We start from the raw sequence: 22,586 nt of genomic DNA, 5'->3' as shown, positions 1-22,586 counted from the left end.
TCCCTTCCTCCTCAGATTTCTCATGCCTCCCTACTGGACCTTTCCCCTGTACTGAATAATACTCTAAGTCAGAGGTATTAAACTCTCAGGCACTTTATGGTAAGGCTCAAACCACATTAAAGTGTAATTAGGAAATGTTTAAGAAAATAAATATATAAATACAACAGATAATGTTAATTTGAGGTTTTCCAAGTCAGTATGATGTGTTTTTATTAAAGTTTGCCATCCCTGCTCTAAGATGTATTTCAGTTACTTATATACACATCTTCTCTTCCTACTAGACTGTAAACTTCTTTAGGGCAGGCAGTGAGACTTCTTCTTTGTGTACCTTGGTCTAGCATAATACCCCGTAGCAAGTGTTTAAATAATATTCATTAAATTGAACTTGTTCATATAGAAGATAAAAAATCATGAGTCAATAATATACCAGGCAGTCTCATGTATTAATAATCAAGAAAACTTCAGATTAAGGCTATTATAAACTAGAGCAATATGGGAATTTTTTTTTACAAAATAAGGCAAGAACAGACAAAAATCCTTCCAAGGTCAGAATAGGCAAAAACAAATAGAAAAAAAGAATAACATCATACATTTTCTGTTACAAATTTATGATGCAATCACTATACATCTTAGAGTTTAGTAAAGTCACCTGAACTGCTCATAGCTTTGCCTCTAGCTCATATGGATATGCCCCAACCTAGCCTAAGGAATACAGACAGCTTTGCTAACACACATAACTCTGATCCTAAGTCTTGGGACTGAATCTGTCCTCCCCTCTACATTCTAGGCAATGAAACAACATCAAAGTGAGGACAAAGCACCCTAGTGCCTAGCAAATGGTAGAGGCTTAGCAAATATTTACTGAATTATGTTCAAGATGCCCAAGCTTCATGTTTGTGGGGTAGATGGGAGGATGCTATATAAAGAAAGAATTCAGATATGCATAAGTAACTAAATGCCATCCCTATTTCCTGATGGAACAAGAACTGTATAATCTCCCAGGGAATCTATAACCCGTCCAGCTTACAGGGTGAGTTTTTCATGTCTTATTACTTAGGACTGCTCTTACCTAGAAGGAGGCAGCGAGAAAAGGAAAAAGACAGCTGGAGACCTGTGCCCAAGGTTCCTACCTTCAAAAGCCCACCAGATGGAAACTTGTTTAGGAAGTTCCCATGGGTGAACAAAGAAATTAAATTCACATCCAAGTGAGGCAAAGAGCCTAAGAAAAAAGTTAAGAGATGAAACGTTGAAATACCATACTTAGCAAAGGTAATATTTAGGCGTTGTTGTCAAAGGAACAGTTTGCTCAAAAGAGTGGGGATCAAGATGAAAACCTAGCGGCCAACTCTAAGGAGAAGGAAAAGACTTCAAAAGGCTTTCCTTCTGTATCTGAGGCAGGAAGGGCAGAGTCAATGTAAGTGGAATAACAAGTCAGTACAGCAGGGATAAAAAGCAATTTGCCAAACAGATCCAAATGGTTTGGCTCTTGAAATTTCTAGCCTCATGGTACTAAGGGACCTAGTATTGTGTAGCTCTAAGAAAGTATCTTCAAAGTGATGACTGGAGTTCTTAAGACAGCCTAATCACTTTCCTAAATTTGAGAGGTAATAAATGATATGAAAAACATGAATTCCTAAATATACTGTGGGTAACTAAAAACAAAGAAGATCTATGGATACAGGATAAGAGAATGGGTATTCCAGAAAGGTTCAGAAAAGTGTGCCGGCATTAGCACACTTATTAACCTGGACATGTTATCAAGGCACTGTTTCACAATGAGAAACCATTCCAATTAGGAAAAAATTGAGGTGTTGTCAGAAGAAAACACTGTGGATGCATAGAAGGAACTCATAGACCAAATTAAATTTCTTAAAAAGACATATAAAGAAAGTGGAAGCAAGGACAGGTAACTGAAAATGGGTACAAGGGTGTAGTACAGTCCTGTAAGAATAATGTCAGGAACACCAAAGCTCAGAATAAGCTGAAGCTCTTGGTGAGTGCTAAGGCCCCTAAAGACAGCCTTTTGGAAAAAAATGCTATATTGGAGAAAAGAGGTTCAAAAGCTTTTGCTTCCTAAACAGAATGACCTTTGGACTGAACAAAAACTGCTAAAAGGGAATTGAAAGCCAAGATAAGTCAAGGAGCACCCGACAGCCCTTGATGAATCCAGGGAGCATTCATTGAGTACCTCCTTGTGCCAGGGAAAAAAGAAGGCCAGAGAAGGGCAAATACTAGCTCCATTTAAAAACAATGGAAATAGGGGCGGCCAGGTAGCACAGCAAGTAAGAGCACCAGCTCCAGTGTCGGGATGACCTGGGGATCAAATCCAGGCTCAGATACTTAGCACCACACCCAGAAATAACTGGCCATGTAACCTTGAGCAAGTTACTTAACCCCGATTGCTTTAAAAAAAAAAATGGAAATAGCAGGAACAATCGAAGAGGCTGAAGCTAGCCACCTCCAGAGCACTAAGCTTGGTTTCTATGCCTGGCCCAACTTGAGCATGTATTATTACAAGGGAGTCTGTAAGCATTTACTAACAAAGCAATGGCCCTGCATTTTTTGCTGACCTTTCTTCTTTTTAGTCTGGAGCTGTGAAGTCACTGGCATAGGGAACACCTAGGGAAGGTTAGATCTAGATGCCACTTGGCCAAAAAAGATCTGGAAGTTTTAGTGGAATTTCAAGTCTGATATGCATCAACAATGTGATATTAAATTCAATTGGGCAGCTAGATTGACACAGTGACTATGGGAACTGGACTTGGAGTCAAACAGACCTGAGTTCAAATCTCCCTTCCCACTTCAGATACTAGATGTGTGACTCCTGGCAATTCATTTAACCTCTTGAGGCTCCATCTGTAAAATGGGGATAATATCCCTTCCTTCTCAGAATGGCTATTGTGGTGAGGATCAAATGAGATAACATTTGTAAAATGGTTTGCAAACTTTAAAATGTTATATAACTGTTGGATTTTATTAGTTATTACTTCGAGGGATTTTCATCCTATGCCTGACATGTGTAAGGTACCATCTTAGGCATAGGAAGAGGATACAGCAGCTCAGAAACAACCTGTAATATCATTGGTGTCAGGTATACAAGGACAAAAATGAATAAACATGGCCTTCCCTCAGGATGCTAACATCCTACTGGGCAAGGGCAGGCTGAATATTAATGTGCTGCTGTATTCTACCATCATCATATCACATATCTGGAGTACTATGCTGTTTGGGGCACATTTATGAAGGACACTGATTGATTGATTCATTCGACAAATATTTATCAAACTGGAGAATATCCCAAGAAGGATTACGAGGATTGTAAAGGATCTTCAGGACATGGCAAATATAAACTAGCTGAAGGAATGAGGAATATAGAAGAGCACTAAGACTTGTTCTATTTGACCCCAGAGGGTAGAACTAGGAGCAAAAAGGAAGAGTTATGGAAAGGCAGTTTTCGGCTTCATCTAAGGAAGAAGTTCCTAATAATTAGAATTCTCCAAAAGTGCAATGGGCTGCCAGGCAAAGGCTGGATTATCACTCGTCGTACATGTTGTAAAAGTTGTTTCCTGAACAAGATGGCCTTGGAGCACCTTTCTAAGTCTTACTCTGTGATTCGAGACTCAGCAACACCAACTGCTGGATTCTATTTAGCTCCAAATAGCCTCAGGATGTCAGAGCAAGTAAAAGATTAAATTCTGTGGGATCTCTTTGAGGGTTTGAATAAGCAAGAGCTTCCATTTGGTGGGGATTTAGAGATCAGATCCTTTCTCAAAAGCAACTGGACCTTCCTACCTCCTCTAACTAGAGAGCCACAATAGTGGGCAGTGCACAGCCAAGCAAATAGCAGATGCCCAGAAAATGCATGTTCAACGACTGAAAGAAATGTTCTCATTCACTTACCTTTCAGGATCTCTTTCCTCTCAGGTCCATATATGATTACATCAGATTTAGTTAGACACTGGAAATTCTACTTGTGGAAAGGAAATGGGGGCCTGATGGTTTGTCCTTAGGACATAATGAATTGTCCTGAGCTCAATCCTAAGCCTTGGGGAGGCAGGTGGGAAGAGAAGAACAATGAGCAGGGAGACCCAAGGAAATCCTACATGTAGTCCAGACAGGGCCTCACAATCTTGTTCTCCAAAGGACTAGCATCAGGTAATTGGTGATTCTGGCACAAAGAAAGGAGAATGTCATCTATCCAGATATCTGCTGGTACTCACTGTCAAAAATAATGCAGTAGTTAAGCTTGTGACTTGCCTTAAATAATTTCACTCTTCAAAGGAAGAATGAGACAAGAGAAAAATGTTACCCTAGGTCTGATTCTGGCCAACAAAATATAACTGGCTGTTGAGCTAGAAAAAACAGAAACCTTAGCCTATCTACCATAGTGCCACTCCTCCCTTCAGAGCTAATGATAGTAATTTTAGAGGAAGCATTTCAAAGGGTTCAGAGTAAGGAAAGACAGGCCTAAAATTTGTACACAGTTGTTTGCACATTGTTTCCCCCATTAAACTGTTAGTTCCCTGGGAAAAGGGGCAGTTTTTTTCCTTTTTTCGTATCCCCTGTGCCTGGTGCATAATAGGCACCTAATAAATGATTGTCTGACAGGAGAAGTCTGGTAAAACAACAACAAAATACCCTTCCTAACAATTAGAGCTAGGCCACAGTGGGGTGTGTTCCTTGGGAGGCAGTGTGATACTCTCCTCTGAAGTCTCTGAACAGAGGTTGGGCAGTAACTTCTTAGGGATACAGGAGAGGAGTTTCAGTTAAATATGGGTTGGACTACGTGGCCTTTGAGAGCCCTTTCTGCTTTTAAGTTCTATGATTTTGGGAATACTTGGGTATTCTCTGATATTTACCTGGGTTCAGAAAGCAACAATGCCATGACTTTAAGTTCTGATACGATGGAGAATCTTTGATTTGGGTCCAAGCACAACAGCTCCCACTTGACACAAAGTAGGAAGATAAAAAGTTTACTCTGAAACTCACCAGAGCCCTGACCTAGGAAAACCACATTTTCAGAATCATGTCTCTCTATAAATTCCCTCCAAGCAGAATCCAAAACATTCTATTTCTCCCAGTGGAATTTATAGCCACATCCTTCAACTTTAAGAAAGTTTAAAGGCTGTTTCTTAAGAGAGTGATGGGAGAGAGTGGAATTAGAGATGTCCTAGTTTAAGAATATCCTCAAAAAAAAAATGGGGCAGTCAGGTGGGGCAGTGAGTAAGTGCGGGCCCCAGGTTGGGAGACCCGGGATGGGTTCTGGCCTCAGATACTTGGCACCCACACAAAATAACTGGCCGTGTAACTTTGAGCAAGTTACTTAACCCCAATTGCTTAAAAAAAAAAAAGTATCCTCTCCACTCAAATAGCTCTAAGAGGTAGCCCTAAGGCATATGTTTTTAGATCTAATATATGTGCAAGGGAGAGTACAGAGGGAACCAAGGCTAATTCTGTATAGAGGTCCTCATCCCTAGGATTAGTCCAGTCTTTTGAGGGACAGAACTGGGATTCAAGTCTCTGCCTGAGGAGTTCCTGGACAAAACAGCTTATGCTGAGAGAAGGAAGTAAGGTTACACAGAAGCCAAAGAGGCACAGGAATTTTAAGAAGAGCTCACCTGGTAGCTACTCTGTAGAAGCTTGGTTGCCTGCCTGGTCTCCTAGACTTTCTTCTGGAGGTGGGTGGGAAGCCTTAAAGTCACACTGAGCTGAAGGAAGAGAAAGAAGAGAAAGAAGAAGAAAGGAGGGCAGTTCAGGCTTAAGATTCAACCAGGCTTGGGAATACAACCCTCCCTATGTGGAATTCAAGGGACTACAGGACCCTTTAGGTTGTTGTCAAAGTTTTAGATCTGATGTTCTTAATTTGGGATCCATTAATGTTTTTTTTTTTAAAACATTTAAAAACCATTTCAATATAATTTCATAAGAAATCCTACATATTTTATGCATTTAAAAAATATATTTTGGGAAGATGTCCATAGGTTTCATCGGTCCTTCAAAGGAGTTCATGACACAAAAAAGACTAAGAATCCCTGCATTATATGGTTACTGATGGTGTGAGACCATGTACCATACCAACTATAATTATGACCAGGGATGAATGTTGATTATGACAATGTTCAACAGTGAGCCTTGCCTACTATATCTAAACCCACAGTCATGGGATCAGAGACTTAAAGCTGGAAAGGACCTTAGAGGTCTGAGTCCAACCTCCTCATTTTACAGATGAGGAAACTGGGGCAAGTAAAGGTTAAATAACTTGTCCAGAGTCATAAAGTTAGTTTAGCATCTGAGTTAGGATTCAAACTCAGGCCTTCTTGACTCTAAATCCAGCAGTCTATTCTACTATCCTACCTAAGAGCCCCTAGCAGGAAGAGTTAAAATTCATAAGCTCCAAGACTTAGAGCTATATGTCACTTTTTAGGCCATCTATTCTGCCTCCTTCATTTTACAGCTGTGCAAACCGAGGCCCCCACAAGGTAAGTGACTTGCCTAAGATTAAGGGGTGAGCAAGGATTTGAGATCAAGTTCTGTCACAGAGCCAGAATTCTTTACTTCCACACCGCAGGAGTGCTCTGTGCAGCCAAAAACAGAGGCCCCGGGAGGCCCATATAAGGAGCTTGGGAGGAGCAGATGGAGACTTCTGAACAGGGGAATGACAATTGGACTCTTTTGAAAAAAAAAAAAAAATTAATCTAGCCACAATTTATAGGATGATGGCTTAAAAAAAAAAATCAAATGCACAAGTTTAAAATGGGGAAATCCTTTCAAAAGGACAGCTCCTTTAGAAAAGATTTGGGGCCTAAAGGGCTATGAACTGTGCAGACCCTTTGACCCAGAAATACCACTACTAGGTCTGTATCCCAAAACGATCAAAGAGAAAGGAAAAGGATTTATATGTACAAAAATATTTATAGCAGTTCTTTTTGCGTTGGCAAAGAATTGGAAAACAAGGGGATGCTCATCAGTTGGGGAATGGACAAACAAATTGTGGCCTATGATTGTGATCTACTGTGCTCTAAGAAATGATGAGAAAGTAGTTTCAGAAAAAAACATGCAAGACCTAATGAACTGATGCAAAGTGAAGTGAAAAGAACCGGGAGATCATTACGCATAGCAACAGCAATGTTGTAATGATGATCAACTGCGAAAAGACTTGGCTACTCTTATCAGTGCAATGATCCAAGACAATTCCAAATAACTCATAATAAAAAAATACTACCTACCTTTGGAGGGAGAACTGATGAACTCTTGAATGCAAACTGAAGTTTCTCACTTTCTTTTTCTTGTCTTTTTTAGAAATATGGCTAATATGGAAACATGTTTTGCCTGATTTTCACAGGTATAACAGATTCAAATTGCATGCTTTCTAAGTGGATGGGGGAGGGAGTAGAAGGAAGAAAATTCAGGACTCAAAATTTAAAATGAAAAGAATGCTAATAAATAATGAATTAAAAAAAACATTAAAATAAAGACTTGGGGGTTTTAGTGGGCAGCAGGCTAGTATAAAGTAACAGTGGTATGATGCCAAAATAGTTACTATTAAGCTATAATAATGGGCACATAGATGGTTCAGTGGACAGAATGTCAAGGCTGGAGTCAGGAAGACTTATCTTGAATTCAAATGGGGGCTCAGACACTTACTAGCTGTGTGACCCTGGCAAGTCACTTAACTCTGTTTGCTACAGTTTCCTCATCTGTAAAATGAGTTGGAGAAGGAAATGGCAAACCACTCCAATATCTTTGCAAGAAAACCCCAAATAGGGTAATGAAGGGTCAGACATGACTGAAGAATGACTGAGCAACAAAAAAAGCTACAATAATTAAATTAGGGTATCTAAAAGGTAACAGGCGACCCTACTGTTCAATGGTTGAAACAAATATAGACTATAATGTTCACATCTCCTTGCTGCATTTTAAAAGGGACATCAACTAGTTAAGAGTGGCCAGAGGATCAAAGCCAGATTAGGGAGAGTCTGGCAATATTGAAGAAACTGGCAAAATCAGTTTATAAAGGAAAACACTGTAGAGAAACACAAGAACTATTTTTATATATCTAAAGGGTTGTCATATGGAAGAGGGATCTACCTTATTCTAAGTAGTTCCAGGGATCAGTGGATATAGATCACAAACCATACTCTTGCTCAGCTGAAGAATATGAAACAATTCAAGCTGTCCCACAAGGAAATGGGCTGCTCTAGAAGGTAGTGATATCTGAATGACAATGGCGGGATAATCATCTGTCATGAAGGGACTCTGCTGAATGAGGTATGAAGACTGTCCTATCTAATCTATAAGATACCTTCCAATCCAAAGACTCTATGGCCCTCCTGATTTTCCAGGCATTCATTTAGAATCAGAAACCCAATACCTGTCTTCTCAAGTATAGAACAGCTACTCAAGAGCAGAGACTAGAGATTAGACATTCTACTTTCTATACAGCAGACCCAGTATATATTTGTAGGAAAAGCTTCAATCCTAGGGAGATGATGTCGCGGGAGATGGGAAAGGAGTCAGGCACTTTACTGCCTGGTAGTAGGAAAAACAACAAAAAGCAACAAAATTGGGGGGAGGGAAGGAAGGAGAGAGGAGGGGAGAGAGAGAGTTATGAGGAAATTAAACTGGCTAAAAAGACAATAGAATGAATAAAAAATCTCTGAGAGTTTCATCGGAGACAAGGTAAGAAAATTCCAAGAGATGTTCAAATACATTAATGGAATTCAAGGAATATTCCAACTTCTAAAACAAAATCATGAGAGGAATTAAAGCACTGAATGTAGCTAAGAAATCACAGAATGAGAAAAGTTAAAACAAACAAACCATAAAGAGGGCCTAAAGATCTCATTAGACACACACACAAAAATGAATGCTAGCAAAACAACAATAGATAATGCAGTTGAAGTGGAAAAATGAACTCAGGAAATAAGATAACTGGAAAAAGATTTGGAAACAATTGAGGAAAACGTTGCGGGTCTGGAAAGAATCTCAGAATTACTGGTGCTGACAAACACACTAAAAAAGAAAGATTCTGCATGATGAAATATACACAATAAGAAATTATTCAAGAACACTTCCCCAAATTATCAAAACCATGTATTGCCCTGCAAATGGAAGGAATCCCCAAAGCCCCCAACAAGGAACTTAAATTTCTTTTTTTTCCCTTTTTTTTAAAATAAGCAATTGGGGTTAAGTAACTTGCTCAAGGTTATACAGCCAGTTATTTCTGGGTGTGGTGCCAAGTATCTGAGCCCGGATTCGATCCCAGGTCATCCTGACACTGGGGCTGGTGCTCTTACTCACTGAGCCACCTGGCCACCCCTGGAACTTAAATTTCAACTCATTCTGGTACATTCACATAAAACTTCACAATTTAAGTGATGAAAAACTTCAAGTTAACAGAAAAATTAAAAAAAAAAATTCCTCCAAGTTAACAGCAAAAACCAACAGTATCTCAACAGATTTTTCCACAAAACCCAGGAAAGACAAAAGAAATTTCAAGCATTAGTACTGATCCAAATAAACTTAATCATTTTGTTTGAAATAAAAATAAATAAAATAACATTCAAAATGAGCTCAAAGAATTCACGGAGTAATAAAGGCAGTCTTCCAAAGATGCTCTGGATGTGAGCTGGACAGTGACTGGCTCACCCCCACAGATCAGCTCTGGGACCTACCTTTTTTCTGCCTTTCCCATTCCCCTCAGTTGCTACCTGCTCTCCATTTATACTTCATATTTACTTCTTTCTATATCTTCCATTAAGTGGTATGAAAGTTTTTTGGGGACAGGGATGATTTCATTTTTATCTGTTTTTGTAGCAAAAAGTAGGCACTTTTTTTGGTGACACATAGTAGGCACTTAACAATGTTTGTTGCATTGCACCTCAGAGAGATGAATACCTAAAACAGATATATAAAACTGGCTAGTAATAACAAAGTTGAAGTCTGAAAGAGTAGATAAATGTAATGTATATAAACTTGACAGGTGTGACCTAGTGGATAGAACCCTAGCCCTTGAAACAAGGAGACCTGCATTCAAATCTGGCTTTAGACCCATTTACTGCTGTGTCCCTGGGCAAAACTTTTACTGTGTCAGTTTACTCATCTGTAAAATGAGGACAATCACTTAACTCCTGGAGTTGTCATGAGGGCAAAATGAGATATTGTAAAACCCTAAAACTACAAAAATGCTAGCCGCTATGATTGTCTCCCCACAGAAATGACTAAACCAACAGTGTTCCATTTATTAAATTGAGTGTAACAGTAGGTGTTGAAGAAGGAGGGAAAAGGATGAACAACAAAAGGGCATAAGGTGGTAAAAGACCATGGAACTGTCAGGTTTAGGAGAAGGAAATATCTTTGAGACTAAATGTCTAATTCCCCCACTTTACAGTGGAGAAAACTGAGATATATAGAAAGCATACTTACACACAATATATAAATACAAATTATATATATATAATATAAAATAAAAAATACAACCTAACATATGAATACATATATAATATATAAAAAGGTATATAATACAAAGTCCAAAACGTCAAAGTTGGATGTCTAAGTATATAATTACTTTAGGAGGATATTTCAGATGAACAAAGAAAAAAGAAGGAAAAATAGGGTGGAGAGGGGGGAAGGTATTGGTGATCCTGAATCAAAACCATCTTTGGTAAAGGTAGGGATATGCCAATTGCAAACAAAAACAAGAGGACCTCACAATCCACAAGAAATCCCTCTCAAAGTGAAACTGCTCATTCCAAAATTACCAATAATCTTTAAATTGCCAAACCCAATAGTTTTCTCAGTACTCATCTTCTTGACCTTTGTAGCATCTGACACTGTTGAGCATATTCTCCTAAAACAGGGTTTCTTAACCTGAGGTCCATGAATGTTAAAAAAAAAAATCTTTATAACTATTTAAATATAAATGATTCCTTTGTAATCCTGAAATCCATGTCACTATCCACTAACCATGGATATGTCCTGGGCTCTTGCTATACTCTCCTCATGGTTTCATCAACTACCATAGATTTAAATATCATCCCTAAGCAGATGACTCCCAGATAAGGCAGGCCACTTGTAGCAGCAAGCACCCCAGCTGTCCCCAAGGGTGGTTGCTCACACAGGTTCTTAGATCTGCTTTGATAAAGGAAAGCAACTCAAAATGGGTTAAACAAGCTTACTTTAATCAGTCAAACATATATCGTTTACCTTGTTCAGGGGAAAAAGGTCAGCACCCTGAACTTCAAAGTATACAGGCAGAATTATCAAGACAGAAACAGATCAAGTAGACAGCTTTCCAAACTGTCCAACCATTACATCCATACCAAATCAACATCTGGGTTTTTCAAAGCCGGAGGGCTCTGGACAAAGGCTTCCCAGAAACCATATCAAATCACAGAACACTTCTCAAAGTGAGCCCCAAAACAAAGCTACACATCAGGGCTTATATAGCCTTCTCCTGGTTCAGAGACTGTAACAACCTTATGGACTCAATGGCCAATCAAGAAGTATCTACTGAAAAACAAGCCTCCCACCCCAGGCTCCAGGTGTACTTTAGCCTAGGGGCAGGGAAGATCTTCAAATTTACATTCCCATTACACCACTTTACGGACAGGGAGCTGTAGCCAGGTTAGGCCAAAGCAGGTTGCTCTGCCACTGGGCTCTTTTCAGGGTGTAGTATCTCTGCTGAATGGGTCTGCTGGTATCCTGGGATGGGCAGTTGTAATATTTAATATTTTAAACTTCAAACACTGAGCAACAGTTTATGGTCTCTTCAGAGGGAATGTTATAAGGTTTTTTCAGCTAGAGAACTACCCATAACTTATGAACAGCGAAGTTTCTTCCCCCTGACTCCCTCAGAGCTGGGGCTCTGGAGTGATCACTTGGCAAGGAAATGTGATGAGGTTGGCCAGTCCTATAGTCTTTCTTCCTTGTGAGCAGTCTTGAAGGCCTTTTCATGCAATTAAGGTATTCTAACTTCCCAGCCATTTAGGACTGGAAAATGTCATTTTATATCTGAAGGCTTTCTCCTTCACCTTTCAAAGAATCTGTCTTTCAGTTCATGCAGTTTTTGCTAAAGTTTTACTGGGCACTCCTAACATTTGCTACTACAAAAAGAGATGCTATAAATATTTTTGTAGGTATGAGTCCTTTTTTTCCTTCTTTGATTTTTTGGGGGGGATATAAATGTAATAGCAGTATCACTGGATAGGTTATCTGAAACACCCTTATAATTACATACTTCCATCTCTGACACTTTGTGACCTTAATATTCAATGTTCTATGTAAAATGAAAAAAATTAGACACTTGGTCTCAAAGACCCTTTCATCCTTTTAAATATTATGATTCTGTGGTCTTTTACCACTTTTTGCCTTTTTATTGATCATCTTTTTTCTCTCTTCTTCAAATTTTACTGCTAGTGAGTTAATCATTGGAACACTGATGGCTTATAATTTCCCTGAGGAGATAACATACAATTCAATGACCTTGGAAGCACAATTCTGAATTGCTTTACAGAACAAACGCCTGAATGAGTTTACAATTCCACTAAGAGTGTAATCATTTTTCATTTCTGTGATCTTTGCCCATCTGATGGGTGTGACATGGTATGTCCAAGTTGCTTTAATATATACTCTCTAAAAATCAGTTATTTGGAGCATTTTTATGTGGTTGATAACTTGGATTTCTCTTTTGAAAACTGCCTCTTTAATTCTTTAGGTATTGGGCAATAATTCTTGTCCCTATAAACTTCATAAAGTTATCAGAGAATTTTGCTGTAAAGATTTTTTTCCTAGTTACCTATTTCTTTTCTAATTTTAACTTCATTGGTTTTCTTTGTGCAAAAACTTTTAAAAATTTACATGATTAAAAACTGTCCATTTTATCTTCTATGATCTTCTCTATTCTTTGGTCATGAATTCTTAATTTCTCCTTTGCTCTTCTAATTTGCTTATGTTACCATTTATGCTCAAGTTAGGTATCCATGTGAGGTTTATATTGCTATATTCAGTTTCACATGTTGTTCTATAACCAATTTCTGGCCAGACTGCTTTCCAGTTTTCCAAGTAGTTTCTGTCAAATAGGGAGAACATGACTGAAATAACTGGGGGTCTTTGTGTTTATTGAGCACACTACTGTGTATATTTATGTACGTTGTATACCAAAGTTGTTCTAATGTTTGACTTCTCTATTTTTTTGTCACCAAATTGTTTAGATCAGTGACGTCAAATTCAAATAGAAACAGGCACCTAAGGGCCCCATGACCTAGAAAACAACCACAAATTAACATTATCTATATCATGTTGTATTTTCTTTTTTTGTTAAACATTTCCCAATTACATTTCCCCCAAGTTCTGGGGTCTTTGAGTGTGACACTTCTGGTTTAGATGATTACTGCTTTGTAATATAGTTTGAGTTCTGTTATTGGTAGGCTCCCTTCTTTCCCCCTTTCATTATTTCCTAGGAGTTGTTTCTGACTCCTCATTCTCCCTCACCCAAATAATCAATTAGTTGCCAAGCCATTTCCAAACCCACCACATCTCTTTAAGTCTTCATCTTTGCTCTATTTACAAGGTATCTATCACTTCAGTTCATGGCCTCCTCATTTTTTACCTGAATGACTACAATACCATCCTATCTGGTGCACTGCCTGAAATATTTCCCCTCTCCAATCTGACCTCTAGACAGCTGTCAAAGTATTTTTCCTAAATCCCAAATCACTTTACTACAAGATCATCTGCACTGGCTTGCTATGACTTCTAGGATTAAATACAAACTCCTCTGTTTGGCATTTAAAGTTCTTTGCAACTCATCTCTCACATACCTTTCCAGTTTAATTATATTCAATTACTCTCCTTTGTGCACTTTAGGGTCTAGCCAACCTGCCTTTGATGTTCTGTCTCCAGGACTTTGCACAGGCTGTCCTCATGACTAAAATGCATTTCCTTTATCACCTTCATCTTTAGATTATTTAGTTGGTTTCAAAATTCAGCTCAAGTGGCACCTTCTACAGCTGGTCTTTTCTAATTCTCTCATCTGCTAGTACATCCCTCCCCCACCACTCATCTTATTTTTATTTTGTATATATGTAGGATCACAGCTTGAGAGCTGGAAGAGAACTTATAGGTTACTGTGTCAAATCATCTTATTATACAGTTGAGGAAACTGTGGTCCAGAGAGGCTAAGTGACCTGATCAGGGTCATATAGCTTGTAAGTGTCTGAAGCTATATTTGAACTCAGATCTTCTTGACTGTGAGTCTAGCATCAGAGGGGTCAAACTACAGTGCAGCAGGAACCAAACCAAAATATTATTGGGAAATGTTTAACAAAATTAAGAAAAAATACAATAAAACATAAGTAACGTTAATTGTGGTTTTCTAAGACAATATGATGCAGGCAGACATTTGTTTCTACTTGAATTTAAAATTACTGTATTACAGCATGCTATTTCTATGCAGAGCTAACCAAGTGATGATTCCTTCTGAACCTACACAGATGTGTCTACCATGAGGGAGGTAAAGTCTTTAATGCTTGATATAACCTGCCAAAGCTTTTACTTCACTAGAACCCTGGTTATCCATGAAATGATGGGGTGTCAAATAAAGCTTTAATGGAGAAGTCAATGAATCCTGTTGGAAAAACTGGATGACAGAGTAGGAATGGAAAGTTCAGTTTCCACCTCACACAAGATCACGGGTGGGCAGTGGAGAGAGTGCTGGATTAGGAGTCAGAGACCAGAGTTGAGATATTGCCTCAGACACTCATCTGTGTGTCACTTAGCTGCTATCTTCCTCAGTTTCCTTAATTGTAAAAGGATGGAAATAATACATAAACCACTTTGCAAACCTTAAAGTGCTATATAAATGCACATATAAAATGCTACCAAATGTGTTACTATCTGCAAGTCACTTAACCTCGATCTGCCTAAATTTCCTCAAATGTAAAAGGATGGAGATAGGATAAAGAACTTTTAAAATCTTAAAGTGCCTTATAAAATGCTATAAAAATGCCCATCTGTAAGTCACTTAACTATCTGCCGGTTTCCTTAGTCATAAAATATGGCGATAAAAAATTAAGCACTTTTCAAACCTTAAATTGATACATAAATGCTAGTTTTAAACATTGATATTACAAGTAACTAAATGGGAAAAAGTTAGAAATAAAGAAAAATAGATCTCAATTTTAGAGAAAAACAAACATCTATTGAATAAGTGGGAGCAACTCTTGGTGAAAACGAGGACTACACTATTAAAGGGACGGTTAGTTAACTGCTAGAAAAGGAAATGGTGAAACAAAGAACCTGCATGGATGGCTTCACTAACAGGCTAACATTTCCTTTTCTGACAGGGTTAACTAAACTGGCATATCAAAACAATGTCACAGATTTAAAAGAGATTCCCGGGAAAGCATCATTAAAAGTCTTTCAAACTATCCCTGTTAACAAAATAAAGAGATGATGGTACAATTGGGTGGACTCAAAATTAGGGGACTCCAAAAATAGTTGGGAGCAGTTTGATCCCAACTTGGAAGGTCTCTAGTGGAGTGCCCCAGGGATCTGTGCTTGGCCTTGTGCAATCTAATCTGGAGAAAGAAATGGATGATGACAGGCTCATCACGTTTGTTTATCTATTACAGAGCTAACACTGTGGAACCAAACAATCCTTACAGGCCAGAATCTCGTCCCAAAAAGAACCTGAAATTTAAGGATAAATGGAAAGTCTTGCATTTGAGTCACAAGATAGGGAAGGGATGCTAAACAGTGCGAAGAAGATCTGGGGGGGGGCTGGAGGACTGCAAGCTCCAGAGGAATGTAATGGATGAAGGGAGACGTTGGGCAGGGACGGTCGCGTCTCCACGGCCCCTGGGATCAGGCCACAGCCCGGGTAGCGGGCATGCTCCCCTTTGGGGTTCCCTCCCCAGACCTTCTCCCACCCCGCTCGGGCTCTCCCTCTGCTCCGGAGGCCATCTCACCCCAAGATCTCGGGGCACGAGCTGGACTCACCCACTTTTCCCAGGCGACGCAGGAGGAGGAGACTCGGAGGCGGCTCCGCAGCCAGACACCTTACGGCTGAGCCCCACGGGCCTCCGACACCCCTCCTGAGGTCGCCCTCCCCGGCCGGAAGTGCTGCCCCGGTACCCCGCCCTCGGGAGCCGCCCAATCCGGGCCCTCGGCTGGCCTCGGGCCGCTCTAGGCCTCCAGGAGGAGTCACAGTCTCGGTGGCCACTCTCGCTTACAGCTCTTTCCCCTGGCGCAGGGGGTGCGGTGGGCCAGAGACGCCTTTCTCCGCTCGCCTCCGTCCCGGGACAAAGCGAGGTCCCACCGGGAGGGCTGTATTGTCACTTCCAGGCCGCACTGGGATGTTGTGATTCCGCGCGTGTAGGCTTTCAGGCTGTGGGTGAGTCTGGGCGGGCGGGGCAGGTCAAGGAGCGCCTCTGCCCACGGGGTCTCCGGGCCCTGCTGGCAGGGAGCTCCATGCTGATGGGGGGAGGGGCACGGATAGCATCCTAGGCAGGGGTAAACACTCCTCAGGGCAGAGCATTCCCGAGACCAGAATCCGGGACAGGGTGAGGGGGGAAGTGGGGCTTCATCGCCGGAGCATCTGGGAAGGCTTCGTGGAGGAGGCCTCTTTTCATTCCCACAGTCGGCTCTCACCCTGACTCACTGTGCCTCATCCACGCACAGCATTGCCCATCTACCCACCTTTGCCCCGCCTTCTCCCCGTGGCCGAAATATACTTTCTCTCCTCCCTGCTCCTCCTAGAATTCCCGATTCTCTTCTAGACTTGACTCAAGCACCACCTTTCTGTAAAAGGCCTTTCCTGTCCTTTCTCCTCCCAGCGCCATATATGTATGCACCTATATTTGTACGTGTTGCCTCCCCCATTGAATGTAAGCTCCCCCTGGGCAGGGACTGTTTCACTTCTTTCTATTCTCAGTTCCTAGTACCTTGCCTGCTATGTAGTTGGTGCTCAATAAATGCTCGTTGATTTTCTGGACCATTATTAGCCTCCTAATTAAAGACCTCCCTTTCTCAGATCTTTCTCTTCATCAATTCGGTCTGCCATGAATGCTGCCGAAATGCAGCGAGTTGCCTATAGTCATCCCAAAGCCACAGATCTGACTTTGCCTTTCCTGCATTCAAAAACCTTCAGTGGCTTCCCATTGCCTATAAGATACAAACTCCTCAGCCTGGCTTTTAAAGGCACTAGCAGTCTAGTTCCAGGCCACCTTTTCAGGTGTATTTCACATTATTCCCCCATTATGTACTTTGCCTAGCCAAAATGCACTAGCTTTTACCTGAATTGGACATTCAAAATGTCCACAGTCCTGGAATGCAGCCCCTTCTCCATCTTGCCTCTGAAAATCCGTATTTTCCTTCAAGACCCTTTTCAGATCCCATCTCTTCCTTGTTACTTTACTCCATCCGTCAATCAGTCAATTATTAAATGTTGCCTACTTTGGGGCAGGCTTTGTGCTTAAGCCCTGGGGATACACCAGCCTAGTCGTTAATGTTCTATTCTTTCCCTTATTGCCTTCTGTCTTCTATTTATTTTTCTCAGTGTCTCCATTGAGAGTAAGCTCCATGAGAGCAGAGACTTATTTTTTGTCTTTGTAATCTGGGGGCCTTGCACATAAAATGCACTTAATAAATGCTTGTTAATTTAAACTGGACTTTCAAGGGTGGTAAGGGAGGAAGAGTCAGGGAAGATATGACAGATGTAGAGGACAGTATGACTATAGAAAGGAAAGAGCTCAGGGTATGTAGATGGCAAAGTAGTTAAGGCGAGTGGGAACATAAACTAGACATAACAACAACGTAAAGGCTATGTGACCTAGTGAATAGAATGCTAGAGGGGGAGTCTTCATATCCTACCGGGACACTTCCTATGATCCCTTAACTTCTGCCTACCTCAGTTTCCTTCTCTAAAATGAAGAGAATAATAGCAATTGCCTCCCAGGTTTATGGGATTCTCCTTAACAGTCAAATGACATAATATTTGTAAAACATTTTGCAGACCTTTAAGTGCTATATAAATGCTAGAGTGCCATATATATTACACCTGTACATGTATAATTATATATAATATATAAATATGTAATTATATTATACATATATTTATATGTATGTATACATATATATGGAGTATTATATAAATTCTGGGCAGCTAGGTGTCAGTGTGAAGTGTGGAGCCTGGAGTCAGGAGGACTGTGTTCAAATATGAACTCCAATACTAGCTCTGAGACCCTGGGCTTAACCCTTTTTGCCTCAGTTTCCTCATCAGTAAAATGAGCTAGAGAAGGAAATGGCAAACCATTTCAGTATCTTTGCTAAGAAAACCAAATGGAGTAACAAAGAGTCAGACATGATTAAACAACAAAAATAAGTGCTAGCTATGATATGGTACTAGTAGGAATGATTGAAGGAACTGAGGATATTTAGGCTGGATAATAGGCAACTTCAATGGCCATATGAAAACTGGCTTCAAGTATTTGCAGGGCCATTAAATGGAAGAGGAATTGGACTTTCTGCATAGTACCAGAGGGTGGGACAAAGGATCCAGTGAGAGAAAGTTAGGGAGAAGCAGATTTGAGTTTGATGTATCTTTTTTAAAAAGTATCTTTTTAAAGTATCTGAAATTGGAAGGGGCTGCTTTGGGAGTTAGTGCATTCTCCTTCGTTGGAAGTCTTCATACAAAGACTCCCATTTGTTGAATGTGTGACAAAGGGGATTCTTGTTGTTCAGGCATGATTTCAATGAAGTCTCTAAAGTCCCTCTAAACTAAAAATTCTGTGCTCCTGTGAAGTGAGACCAGGATTGGCAATATGGCACTGTGGGTCAATCAGCAAGCTTTTATTAAGCACCTAGTATGTGCCTGCCACTATACTAAGTTCTTGGGGATACAAAGATAAAAATAAGACAGCTCTTGCCTTCAAGGAGCTACCATTCTGTGGTGGAGGGGGAGAAAATATGTATGTAATCATCATCATCATGATGGTCCTCTTCTAGAAGAAAGGACAAACAAGTTAACAATTATACGGCACTTTTATTTTTAAGAAATTTGGTATCTTTTGTTTTTATGTAGTTCATATTTCTCTCTGATTCTCCCCCACCCCCACAGCAATTCCTAATAACAGAATTTTTAAAAGAAAAAGAATAGGAAAAAATCCAAATTGATCAATATTGAAAAAAATCTGAGGTCATATGCAGTGCTCCTCACTTGTGGACCCCCAGCTTCTGTAAATGAGTGGGGAGTGAGGTGTGTTCTTATATATCTCTTCTTCGAGATTAAGTGTGTTCTTTATAATTTCACAATATTAATTTTCTTATTTAAAAAATATTATTGATATAGTTTGTTCTTACATTACCTAAATTTCCTTTTCCATTTCCCCCAGAAGCCATTCTACATAACAAAGATTTTTTTTTTCAAAGAAAAAGAGAAAGACACCAAGCAGCAAACTCAATCAATACATTGAAAAAAAAAATCTGGCAATATATTCACTGTTTATCACCTGTGGACCCTATCTCTGCAAAGCAGTGGGAGGAGATGTCTTCATTTATCTCTTCCTCTGAACAGGCTTGTTCTTTGTAATTTTGTAACATTTATTTTCGATTATGTTGTGCTTGTTCTTTCCATTTACAATTAGTTGCAGTCATATCTATTGTTTTCTTGGCTCTGCTTTCATTTTGAATCAATTCATGGAAGTCCCTGCTTTTCTATATTCATATTACTTTTTTTTTTTTTAAGCAATCAGGGTTAAGTAACTTGCTTAAGGTTACAGGCCAGTTATTTCTGGATGTGGTGCTAAGTATCTGAGCCCGGATTTGGAACCAGTGCTCTTACTCGCTGTGCTACCTGGCCGCCCCTATTCATGTTACTTTTTTGTTTAACATTACAATAATATTTCATGTATCACAATTTGTTTTGACATTCCCCAATCAATGGGCATCTACTTTATTTCCAGTTCTTTGCCAACAAAAGGTATTGCATGTATCACTTTAAGGTTGCAAAGTGCTTTACCTATATTTTCTCATTTAATCTTAACAACAGATATGTAAAATAGGTACTATTATTATCTTCATTTGACCTGTAGGAAAACTGAGAGAGCTTAAGTGACTTGTCCATGTTCACGCAGCTGAGGTGGGTTTTGAACCCAGATTTTCCTGACTCCAAGTCCAGCTCTCTAACCACCAGGCCACCTTGCCTCCTATTCTTGCACCTATAGAAAATAAATATAATTGGGGGTGGTGATTAATAATAAATGGAGTTACCAGGAAATGCCTCATTTAGGAAGTGGAGTTTGAGCAGAACTCTGAAGGAGGCTAAGGATTCTAAGAGGCAAACATGAGGAGGGAGAGTATTCCAGGCACGGCGGCATGAAGATGGGAGCTGGAGCGCTATGAATGAGGAATAATGAAAGGGCTGGTTTTACTGGACCTTAGCACATGTAAAAGGAAGTAATTGTTCAGTAAGGGAGGAAAGGCAGATTGCTGCTTTAAGTGTTGAACAGAGGAGTTCATCTTTGATTCTAGAGGTAATAATGAGCTCCTGGTATTCATTAAACAGGGAAGTCAGTCAGATCTGTGCTTTCAGAATATTATTTTGTTAACTGTCTGGATTTGGGTGTGGTCTGCACAGAGGTGAAAATTGAATAAAAATTATAATTGATAATCATGTAATGATTTAGGGGTTTGTGAAATGCTTGCATACATTATCTTGAATGATACCAACTATAATACTGTGTGGTAATTAACTATAAGTTTTATTACAAATGAAAAAAGTTGCTGGAACATAACTGTTTGATGATCTCTGATTATTAATATTGTGAGACTTAAACTGGGGAAATGTTTGCTTGTTCAAGGGGTTTGCCATGGTCATGGAAGATGTCCAGCCTGATATTTGTTACTAGGGTTTTGTTTTCCTTTTTTTCCCCTTAAGAAACTGTTAATTGAAAAAAAAAATTAATGAAAAAAAAAAAGGCTATCTCAGCATCCAAGTGGAAAAAGAGTTCTCCATAGATGGTGATATCCATCCTATGTTTCTTATGGAGCACATCAATACCCAGACTATTACAGAGTTGCCTAAATTAGATTCACAATTAAAATATTTTTACTTAATTATCCACATTAAAAAAAATTGAGTGGATAAAGAATGCCTGTTGTCCAGATAATATACACAATTAGATAAATAATCTATAGAATGGCCTATCAATCCATGCATATTAGATAGATACTGCCAATAGATAATGAATGAGCTGGGTTCAAAATTTAATTGGAGAAGGAAAACAGGCCAGATTCTCGTTTGGAAATTGTGCAGTCCTTTTAATGATCCCAAGATTCATTCAGTAATTCATTAAACATGTATTAAATGCCTATTCTGTACTTTGCTAAGTGCCCAAAAGGCGAAAGATAGTCCTTGCCTTTGAGTAAGACTCTTCCTGAAACAAAGGACTGTCTTTTCAACTTCATGAACTTCTACTGTTTCTGAATGATTAAAGTTATGGCTCAACACCAAAACATCATTAGAAAGGTACATGGTAGGCATGAGCAGGGAGCAACCTATTGTTAACACAGAATCATGCAGAAAATTGGCATTGAGGATATTTAGAGATGTATGACTGGAAAAAAAAGTGGACTGGCCAAAGGGTGAAAGCCATGGAGGGCTTGCCAGCCTCATTGTTTTCTTTCTATACAGGGTTTTGAGATCTAGGGGCATGGATGCCCTTTGCATATTAGGTGGACTTCCAGTGGAGGATTTGTAGGAGGATATGTATGAGAATTACACCGATGAGAAGGCATGGATGGATTGTAACTTGTACCTCTGGAAGGAGTATTCACGTTAAGGTCATAAATCCATGGAAATAAGTCTATAGGTGAAGAAAGCGAGTTTAAGTTAAGTGACTTAATAAGGTATTAAGTTTCAGAGGCAGATTTCAAAATGAGATTTCTCCTGCCTGACTCCAAATCTGGCAAAACTTGCAGTATGTACCATTCTGCTATGGGAATGAATGAAATTGTCAGGGGAAAGAATGAACGATGATAACAAAATAATACCTGACATTTATATAACACTTATATAATATATAACATTTATATATTATAAGATTTGCAAAGAAATTTTGTAATTATCTCCTTTGATCTTCACAATGATCCCAACCTAATTATTATTATTGTCCCATTTTACAACTGAGAAAACTGAGTCTGAAAGAGGTAAAGTGATTTGTCCGGGATCACTGAGGGAGTAGTGACCTAAGCTGGATTTTGAACATAGGCTAAAAAATAGTCTTCAGAGACAAGCACAGTAAAAGGTTGGGAAGAGGACAGAGATAGCATGAGTTGTTAAAGAAGTAGGAGAAAAACCAAAGAGTATAGTGGCTAGCCTAGGAGGGAAAGAGAGTCTCCAGGAGGAAGGAATGATTAACTGTCAGAAGCAGCAGAGTTCAAAGAAGATGAAGACTGAAAAAAAGTTCATTGGGTTTGTTGATATATTGGTAACCTCCGAGAGAGTAGTTTTAATGGAGAATGGAACCTAAAGCCAGATTGCAAGGGGTTGAAAAGGCATTGGAAATGTTGTTTATATTTGATGTTTC

The 22,586-nt window shown here is 39.5% G+C and overlaps 2 protein-coding genes across 2 annotated transcripts in view; one reads left to right on the top strand and one right to left on the bottom strand.

The window, feature by feature from the left end:
• LOC138167878 (large ribosomal subunit protein uL2) overlaps positions 1-22,586 on the bottom strand; it is a 241,962-nt gene that overhangs the window by 149,810 nt on the left and 69,566 nt on the right. The gene's annotated exons all lie outside the window — the stretch shown is intronic.
• LOC138167875 (zinc finger protein 271-like) overlaps positions 16,178-22,586 on the top strand; it is a 31,393-nt gene continuing 24,984 nt past the window's right edge. Inside the window, exon 1 of the mRNA XM_069096855.1 lies at positions 16,178-16,393. The gene's annotated coding sequence lies outside the window, so the exon portion shown is untranslated. The remainder of the gene's footprint in view (positions 16,394-22,586) is intronic.

Source organism: Petaurus breviceps, unplaced genomic scaffold (assembly GCF_028583685.1).
Source record: "Petaurus breviceps papuanus isolate PSGF00001 unplaced genomic scaffold, PetGlider_PUasm1.0 318, whole genome shotgun sequence".
NCBI classification, from domain to species: domain Eukaryota; kingdom Metazoa; phylum Chordata; class Mammalia; order Diprotodontia; family Petauridae; genus Petaurus; species Petaurus breviceps.
This window is presented reverse-complemented; position numbering and strand designations above follow the sequence as displayed.